General features: G+C 41.1%; 1 protein-coding gene and 1 long non-coding RNA gene across 2 annotated transcripts in view; one reads left to right on the top strand and one right to left on the bottom strand.

Annotated features, from left to right (window-relative positions):
• The window catches only part of LOC112549323, a 10,033-nt gene extending 6,366 nt beyond the window's left edge, over positions 1-3,667 (bottom strand). Inside the window, exon 1 of the long non-coding RNA XR_003092715.1 lies at positions 2,693-3,667. This is a non-coding gene — a long non-coding RNA (uncharacterized LOC112549323). The remainder of the gene's footprint in view (positions 1-2,692) is intronic.
• Positions 1-7,348, top strand: part of LOC102375328 (putative ferric-chelate reductase 1) — a 71,570-nt gene that overhangs the window by 44,856 nt on the left and 19,366 nt on the right.

The following is a 7,348-nucleotide window of genomic DNA, read 5'->3' as shown; positions in this document are numbered from 1 at the left end:
GTACAGCCAAAGGGGTACACGCCTTAAAAAAGGTTGAAAACCCCTGAGCTAGACTATTCTCAGTGTTGGCAGATGGCCGAACAAAGAGCAGCGGTCTCAAGTTGCAGCAAGGGAAGTTTAGGTTAGATATGAGGAAGAATTTTCTCACTAGGAGGGTAGTAAAAAACTGGAACAGGTTACCCAGAGAGGTGGTGGAAGCTCCATCCTTGTAGTTTTTCAAAACCCGGCTAGACAAAGCTTTGGCTGTGATGATCTAGTTGGGACTGGTCCTGTTTTGAGCAAGGGGTTGGACTAGATGACCTCCTGAGGTCTTTTTCAACTCCAACTTTCTATGATTCTATGAAATCCATTTCTCTTCCATGGATCCATTTCTAGGGCCCTATTCTTAGGCCTTACAGCTACAGCAGTGGAAGCTTTTGTGGTTTTCTTACAAATATTTGAATTAATGTCCCATGCTTCATCCAGCTTTAAGTTTTATATTAGTACACAGTGAGCGAATCTATATAAGAAGCTCAATGCTTAGTAGCCCAATAACACTGCACAGTAGCGTGCTGGGCAAAAACCATGCTGATACGCTACTGCACAGTAGTATTAGGCTACTGTGCAGTAAGTGTCACTAAGAAACCATTCACCAGCACTACCGCACAGTAACTGTAGTTACTGTGCATTTAGTTAGTACTTCATTAAGCAAGTACTAAACTAAATGTGCAGTTACTATTGTGCATTAAAAAACGTATAGGCGTGCCTAGTAATTATGACGCAGATTGTCCATGTCACCATCATCTGAACCTTTTAAAATACAAGTATAGAAAATGAGGTAGCATACATTTAAGGATAGGCAGTGTGAACAATACTGCATTTGAGTTATGGCAAAATGTGGTAATGGAATGAGTTGTCTTGAGTTATTGCAGAAATTCTCAATCTATGAATCTGTGGGCAGGGTTCACTTGCAGATCATCTTATGTTAACTAGCAAGTCATTTTGTAGTTAATCTACACCTTGTTTTTAGTTTCTGAATCTAATTAAAAGATGCAATAAACATTTCCCTACTATTGTTTCTCCATATCATAATTGCTGTAGTTACCACAGGGATATTACATAGTCATGAATGAGAGGGAGGTGTCCATGAACAATCTCTCTTTCATAGTGTGGATCACATCATACTAATATTGGAAGCCACAAATTAATGGATTGTTTTAGATGAGTAGCTAGTATAAAATTTTCCATAAAGGGATATATACGTATGCCTCAGAGTCAGGGTGAGCTGGCCAGTGTAGTTGTTAGAAGGGTCATTAAGGTTATTGAGTGGAGAGTTTACCAATGTATTCATGGCCCTATCTAAACCTCTTGGCAAAAATGCATGAGGGCCTTTCACAGTATAAGGATTGAACTACTTATACATTTCTTTTGCAATAAGAACTCCATCTTTGCTACCATCTTTTAGCTCTTTTTTAATGGGAGAACCCAAGTACATATGGCACAAGGGCTGCCAGAACTTCAGCCTTGTCATCCAGAACTGTTCTGGACTGTGTTAGTTGAGATTCTAGGATACTGCTGATCCAACTGTTGCTATCACTGTGGGAAGTCTACTGGTAGTAGCAACAGCAGCAAATTTGCAGGTTTGGGGTAGGTGGGGCTTGTTCAGACAGTGCCTTAAAGATTCCTAGTTAGCAAAGGAACTCCAGAAAGAATTGGGCAAATCAGCTCACTCAGAATGCCTGTGCCATTGGATAAAAGTACATGCTAGACCAGACACTCAGGCCAGGTACAGACATTATACTTTTACATGGATAAGTTTTCAGAAACTGGTCTATACCCATAACAGAACAGAAGTCCAACACACATAGACTAATTTAAAAATGGTGGAACCTGGTTTAAGATTTCCCCACCCCCTCACCAAGGGGCAAATGTCTGTTCTGCTCACTACTGATCTAAACACTGCTTACAGAAAATCACATAACTTAGATTGATTCCACCTCATGCTTTTTGAATGTCTGTACCTAGCTTCAAAGGTTTCCTCAGAATATATATGTTTAGAGCTAGTGCTAAAATAAATCAGACAAGTAACATGCAGGGGAAAGAACACAGGAAGAAGGACTCAGTGATTGAGCCAAGCTGCTAGCAAAGGGGCAGGGATGCAGGTATGTTAGACCAGCCTCTATATAGTTTCACTGCTGTTTTCCATCCTTGTTCAGCATGTCTGTGCCTACTCTTGTTAATACAGTAGCATCTTGTCTCTGCATCATTTTTCTCTCTCCCATTACAGAACAAGTCCTCTCTAAAGTAGTACCCTGTATCCACAACTGCTCAGAAGAAATATATATATAAAATGTTGTTTTACTTGAATAACTAGCGTTTCTAATTTATGTAAAACTGTATCACCAGTTTACATAGATATCATCGTGTAGCTAGAGTATTGGCTTCCTTCTGGGAGAGGAGTCAATGAGTAAGAGTTTTTAATTATCAGTCAAGTACATAGCCTCCAACACTGAGTCTACAAATAATGCTTGGAAAAACTCAAAAAGGTTTTTGTTAGCTAGTTAATGTTGAATAATATTTCTGAGAATGTCTTGAGTTCACTGCCCCAGAGGAACACAGATCTGACCATAGATTCAAGCTTATTATAGGATTCTTTTGTGCCATCAGCCTTTATCAAGTCTTTGCTGTGTTTAGCAGGACTTTCACATCTCACCTCACCGCCTCCTCTTCCACGTCACCAATGGAAGGATTTTCTTTGTCCAGGTCAGGAGTTAGCAGCAGCTGACTGCCTCTTTCCTCTTCCACTAAGAACCTACAGCTTGACTGTCTCTGCTTGCCTCTGCTGAGGATAACACCAGCACTGAGGTTCCTCCTCCTGTTCCTCCATCTCATCTGGCTAAAGAGTAGAGGTGGAGAGGGGTTATTACCTGTGGAATGCAACATTTCCAACCTATCCAGCATAGGTGATAATTGCAGCATTCCAGTGTGGTTAGCACAGCAGTGACGCAACTGCAGTAGAGCAGTAGAAGCAGAGCAAAGCTTCACTTTCAGGGTTTGTTGAATCTGTCCTGTAAACTACATTTCACAGGCAACTGGTAGGCGAGGCACATGCACCCCCCCCACCCCCCCGAGATTGGTCCCTGACTTAGCACTGCTCAGGACAGGGCAGTTTTTTTGCTGCATGGGCCGGCGGTGTGTTGGGGGAGGGGGGGAGACGGTCACTGAGCCATGGCACAGAAGTATAGGAGTGGATTATGGGGCTTTTGGCCCACCCACAAATTGTACCCCCCCACAGCCTCAGGAGGCACCAGTCACCCCTGCTATGTTTTAATTATGTTTCATATATTTTAAGCTTGGTCACTACAACTTTCTGTTGAAAATCAGAATGGGCTAGATATCTGCTCCCTGCTTTAGACAGCTCCTCATTCTGCTTCTGTTAGGTGAATATGAAATAATTATTCAACACTTCTGCCCTTCTTCCCTGCTTCCTATTTTCCATTAGCCGCATATAATTGTTATTTATTACATCTTATTAAGGTACATTGTGCTTTGCAGACATAAAACATGGTTCTTGTCCCCAAAAACGTATAGTTCTCAGATGTAACACGAGTGACAGCAACAGAAAAAGATTTAAAAACTTAAGAAAGGACGTAGGTGACCACTTAAAGGCTTCTTGGCTCAGACAACTAATCAGGTATGTTAATTGAAATAATTTAAAATGTGAGAAGTATTCACAATAAGAACAGGAAAGTGCCAGGGAATATACTGTTTGGGGGCATGGTCTTATCTATTTAGTTCAGGTAAATGTGGTATATTCTCAAGGGCTGTTTCTCATCTGGTATAGGCCTGCATGCTTCATAATTTCTGTAAGCCAATTTTCCTTGCATTCGTCCCTTCCATCTTAAATACTGCCTGTGTGCCACTGTTCAGCCCTGTGCTTTAGGGACTCCCCACGTATACCCCCATCAGCTCTGTCCTGCCACATCTGCTGTATGCCCTCTCATGTCATGGTCCTCTGTCCTGCTAACAACAGTGTATCTCTACTGGCTTCCTTGACATGGCCATGGCTTTCCAGGCCCCCTTCTTTCCTCCAGTATTTCTCCACCAGAGTTCTGATTTGCCATCCCTTTTTTTTTCCCTCCTCTCATGTCAGTGTACTCCACCCCCACCCCACCCCACATACCAGGGTCCACCATTCTCCTTGTCGGGGTCTATATTCATTCCCTTCCCCATCTGTCCCTTACCACTCTGGGGGCTCTCCACACACTTTCTCTTATCCGAGTCTCCCATTTCTCTTCACTCAGGGTGTGTCCCATTCCCCTTTTCCCCATTTCAGGAGTTTTGTGGCTGCCCTTATTCACCCCTCATGTCTCCGCCCTCGCACCACATTCAGATTGTCAGTGTCAGCATGCTAAACTTCATTGAGCAGAGACTGAAATATGGATGTTGTCATGCTGGAAAGCATTAATGGAAGTTATTACAAGTAATTTAATGAATATCCCTGAAACTATGGCTATGCTAAATGGATAGTAGGGCCTCCGTGTATCACCCATTTTGCCCCTTCTGGTTTGGTGATTTTCTCCAAAAATCTTTGGGGATCTACTGATGTCTAGAATATTCCCTAGGATTAATCAGATACAGTATTTTTGAAGATGCAAAATTATTCCATTAAAAACAAGAAAAAATGCTATCTTTTTGAGTATTTACTTGACCAGAGAGCTTGGGTATTTTAAAAGGTAAATACTACATTATCGATGAAACATGCTGCATTGTAAACAGATAAACAACTAGATTTCAAGTCACCTAATAGAAGCTTGTAGAATAGATTAATTAATCTGAATCCAAAAACCAGAGCTGGGCTGTAGTGATACCTTTATGAAGAGCTTTGCATGAAACTGTCTTCTCCAAATGATGTAATCACATTGAACAACAACCCAACTTTTCATGCAATATTTACCCCAAGCAAAATACATCAGATATCAACAAAACATAGAGACAGACATGGATAAAAAGAAATAGGCTATCAGCCTAGCAAATTAAATGTGTGTCTTTAGTCTGGTTAATTAAAATCTAATGAAAGCTTCTGCTTTGATGTAGATATAAGAAAGGTGTTCTAATGTGAAGTAATTCTTTATTTTTTATGTTTACAAATGGGGCTCAATACAATGGGTCCAACTTGTCTCTTGGGTTATCCTCTTTCACTCATGCAACTGTGGGTATGAATGCCAAGTGGTAGAAAATCCATACTTCCACCAAGGCATTCTTAGCCAGTCCCCAGCTGGGTAACATTCCCCAGGTGTTGTGAAAACAGACCCAGCCTATTCTTGGTCTCACTAAAATAAATGTGCTTCAAAGATGTATGCATGGCTGATTTTGAGTAGGGACCTACTTAAATTACAGTTTCTCAGTTTTCATGGAACTGTGAAAAATGGTGATTTCCATAACCACTGTGAAAAATGGCATTTCCTGAGATTTTGCATGGAATCGCTACTGAACTACTCAGAGGCTGAGCTAGTGATGTAGACTCAGTGAAGGCACTGTCAGGAAAGTGAAAGGGTTTTGGTGCCATCTTCTAAGAAGCCAGATGAAATACTACAGCAATGATGCAGTCTGAAGATGAGTGATTGGCCTCAGCACTGAAGGGGCTCACCATTAAAAGACTGCAAAATCAACTCTGCAAAAAAAAATCCATTCATCTTACCACGATTTAGGTAGGTCCCTAATTATGATAGAAAATAGGTATTGTAGTTATTGTCTCTCTCTAGTTATTGTAGCCCACTAGTTATTGTATTGTGTTACATGAACAGAGGGATACCAGAAGATAGTAAAAGTTGAGCCAAATCCAAACTTTCCTAAAGTTTGTGGTACTTGTCTCCATTATTATACATCCTCTCCATTGCTATAACTGATGCATTAAAAACAAATATTGTTACTAACAACCTATTAGTTAGACCATATCTTGTCTATAATATCATTGAGTATGGGAAGGATGTTATTGCCCAGTACAGCAGGCACTATGGGACTCTCTACATTATAGCAAGTCAAAAGTATCTGCTATGCAGTTAAATTGTTGTTGTGATTTATTAATTTGTTTCCTGTAGCACTCCCAGGCTGTTCAGTGTTTTAAAACTGAGAGAAAGGTGCAGTCCCTGCCCTGGAGAGCTCACCATCTATAAAGCAATTTGAAAAGAGAAGTTCTCAAACTAAACTGAACTCTTAAAGATTAGGCTTATGAAAATAGTTTGCTTTGGTAAATCATCTTTTTATCTTACTTCCCTGATCACATTCCCTGCTGTTTTAACACCCTCTTAAATCTCCTGCCATATGTTGCCATATTACGAGTGGCTATTATTAAGTTATATGTAATGGCATATACCCAAAACAGAGGCCCCATTCTTGGTGACTGTTCACAAAACCAAAGGTAGACATAGCACCTGCTCCACAGAGCTTGCAATTTAGAAAGGTAAATGCTAAGTTTGATTTATTTATATCCAAATATTAAAATTAAAATTGTGAAAATATACCTATCCATATTTCTCAATAGCATTCGTATTAATGGCATGCTTAATGAAATTCCACCAACTTTAGAGTGCTCATTCTGACAGGAAGCTGGTTGGATATCTACAGAGATTCCATTCCTTTTATTGCTATAGGAAGCCTGCCCTCAGCCTTTTCCAAAAACTAATCTGGCACATGTCTTTTTTGCACCATACTGGAAAGATATCACATTCAGGCTATTTCAGAACAAGGGCTAGAAGAACATCCAGTCTAAGGGCTCTCACTCAAGGATCTAAGGAGTTGTTTACACTTCATCAGACTTCCAAGTCTAGCATTTTTAGCAGATTTTTAGTAGGCAAAAGAGAAAGATGCCTTAAAGGAGGAAAAGATCATAGTCTTGGTCCATGGAGAGATGCTGTAGGAAAACATGTGGAGACAGGTGGGTCCAAGCTGGCATTGGCAGGGTGGAGTATGATGCGCTTAAGCGTCTTTGAATATCTAGTTATATTTGAATATGTATTGAAGAACAGGGCTGTAGATGACCTAAGTATGGGCACATCTACACATGCTATTAATACACTGTAAACTTACTGTGCAGTAGGGCTGTGCGAAGCTTCAGGTGGTGACTTGATTTGGAGGAGATTCAGCCTGATTCGGTGGCCCCAAATCCGAATCGAATCAGGGGACCAATAAAAAGGTCTGAATCAATTTGAAGCTCTCTGAATCTTCAGAAAAGATTCGGAGAGCTTTGATTGGGGCAATCTCCACCTGCTGCAGCACAGAGCTTGAGCCGGACTCGGAGCTGGTAAATGGGGGCGGGGGAGGGTGGGCGGGAGGAGGGGGGCCCATGGGGAGACCCCTCCCAGGCCCC

The sequence above is a fragment of the Alligator sinensis genome, unplaced genomic scaffold (genome assembly GCF_000455745.1).
Source record: "Alligator sinensis unplaced genomic scaffold, ASM45574v1 scaffold647_2, whole genome shotgun sequence".
Lineage (NCBI taxonomy): Eukaryota > Metazoa > Chordata > Crocodylia > Alligatoridae > Alligator > Alligator sinensis.
The sequence above is the reverse complement of the archived record's forward strand: the minus strand, read 5'-3'. Positions and strand labels throughout refer to the sequence as shown.